This window comes from Zeus faber, assembly GCF_960531495.2.
Source record: "Zeus faber genome assembly, chromosome: 2".
In the NCBI taxonomy this organism is placed as follows: Eukaryota; Metazoa; Chordata; class Actinopteri; order Zeiformes; family Zeidae; genus Zeus; species Zeus faber.
The window spans coordinates 47,948,903-47,951,571 of NC_137189.1; positions in this window are offsets into that span (position 1 = coordinate 47,948,903).

Genomic DNA, 2,669 nt, shown 5'->3' on the forward strand with positions numbered 1-2,669 from the left:
CTGGTGCAAAAATGGTACAATTTTGGCATTTAGAGGGTACGGTTGCTGGGATAATGCCTTTGTACCCCTAAAGATACAATACTGAACTTTATTTTCTCAGAGTCAAGGATGAACACATTAAGGCCCTGTCCACCCATATACAGATTTTTCTGAAAAAACATTTTTCACCCTCTGTTCAAAAATATAATATGTCTGTTCGCATGAGGATGCAAAAACGATTTAAGAAATTCACATAAGCATTCCAGGCCAGTAGGGGGGTGTTGGAGAGACTTTAAAACTTTTTATGACGATTCCCTGGATAACACAATGGTCTTCGACCTTTGCTCGTAGGTCCCTGATCCGTGCGCAAATTCGAAAGTTGAGATCATGACGTCAGCGTCTTCAAGAAGCTCCGCTATACTTCCTCCACACGAATAAACGGAATCTGAGTTTTGAAAAATCTCCACGCTGGAAAGCGTTTTCCAAAAGCGCCATTTCAAATGACCTCAAACGGCGTTTTCATGTGGACAGGAGGCTTAAAGAAAATACTAGAATTTCAAAAAATATCCATGTACGTGAGGGATGAGAGTAGAATTCGTAACTGAAGCTAAACGTCCAGAAGCATGGGTCGGGGATGTTTGGAAGTTCTGCAGAACAGGCCAATGCAGGGTCCATTCCTCTGTTGCTCTGTTACCTGCACAGAATCGCAGATTGATATATGCCTCACCCGTCAGTCAATCCTAACGGAGGAAAATCACCATTTTTGCCATGATTAATATTTTTACCCTTTTTGCTTCAGAATCCAATCTGTGGAAGTACGGGTTTCATTTTTATTTTCACAACTTGTCTCCACTTTTACAAGCCCTGTCTGCCGTTCCCCTGTTATATGGACAATTAAGTTTTATTTTCCCTCCTGGTCTTAGGAACAGGAGGCTCAGAGATTCAGACAAGTGCTGTTCCCTGCAAGTCCTCATAACGCTGAGATGTCTGATTCTGACTGGACAGGAGGGAGGGAGAGGGGGAGAGAGGGAGGGAGAGATGGCGAGAGGGAGAGGGAGGGAGAGGGGGAGGGAGAGGGAGAGAGGGAGGGAGGGAAAGGGAGAGCGGGGGAGAGAGGAGGAGGAGAGAGGGAGAGGGCGAAAGAGATAGGGGTGAAGGGAAAAAGAGGGGGAGAAAGAGAGGGGGGAATGGAGAGGGAGAAAAAGGGGGAAAAAGGGAGAGGGAGAGGGGGGGGGAGATGGAGGGAGAGATGGAGGAGGGGAAAGAGAGAGAGAGGGGTGAGATACATTTTAGAGGAGAAAGAACAGAGGCAGGAAAACAGGATTAAAAAATAAAAAAAGGTAAACAGAATAGACAAAGGATGGTCGGAGATTTACCCGGTGTATAGCAGGGGGGCCCAAAATCAGGCTTGCGGGCCAATGTTGGCAAGAACTTTAAGAGCATTAAGCTCAGCCAACCAAAGCTTTTAGGGAACAACCAGACAAACCAGATTGTTATTATTGAAAATAATACAAATATTTCTTATTTTCTTTTGGGCTGTTTGAAAATGTCTTTACAATTACCCTTCATGGGTTTGAGCCAGGGGCGGACTGAAACAATAATACAGGCCGGGAATTTGACTCCATCCCAGGCCACCCTGTTCACGCAAACCACCAGACCGCTCATTTTATAGGCAAACCCTATTTGTTGACGTAACGGGTACCAGACTAGTTGTAAATTTGGCCACAATTTACTCTGGGAGGAAAGTGATGCAGATTAAAAAATACAAAAAATGGGACTGACGAACCAGTAGCCTGTCTGAGCTATCAAGATATGCTCTGGCTGTGGGTGCACCCTGAAAAACTCACGAGGAATACGTGTGTGTGTGTGTTTTAGTAGTGTTTTTGACTGACCCGGTCCCTTACTGGCGAACACCTGATTTTGCAGCATTTCGCGGTGTCTGTGGCGAGGGCCTCCCCCTTTTTGTATTCTCTCCCTCTCTGCTCCACCTTTCCTTTCCTCCTGGCCGCCCATTTCGCCGGGCGACTCGTCTCAAATGTTATCGCTCAGCAAAGTAGAGGTTTGCTGTGTGTGTCGCCGAGAGAGGCGATGACGTCGTTTTTTGGCGTGGGCGCACACTCCGCCGGGGGGTCGGGGGGCACGGCGGCGCCAGTGAGAGGGAGAGTCACGCCTGAGTCCTTGCCCGCGGTTGCATTTTCTGCATGTCAACCCCCCTCTCGCCCCACTTCCCTGTCAAACTACTGTCCAAAAAAAGTTGACTTGACGGCAGGCAGAAAACGAGCCTCAGGTGCTCCAGACAGGCTGTCCGTGTGTGGTTTGAGCACATTTTTTTTATTGTTATTTCATTCAATAGTGGCTCCATATGGTGGCGTTTTCTGTAGTTACGACATAACATTTTGTTTTGAATGGTTGTCAGTAAAAAAGTAAACACCGCTACTTTCTATATTCAGAGACCCGGGGTTGAGATTCGCAACAGACGTTCACTCTATTCGCTGCTTCACTGAAAAATCCACTTTTTCACTGATGTGGTTTCCTCTGACTGTAATGAGGGTCAAACAGGGGAAATTAGTGGATTTGCTGCCGGAGAGGAAGACCTCAGTGAACCCTGCCTTGTTGCGGTGAGGATAGATCCCTCCACCAGGCACAGGGCCAGTCTGAGCCAGGACGCTCTGGGAAAATTGGGAACACTG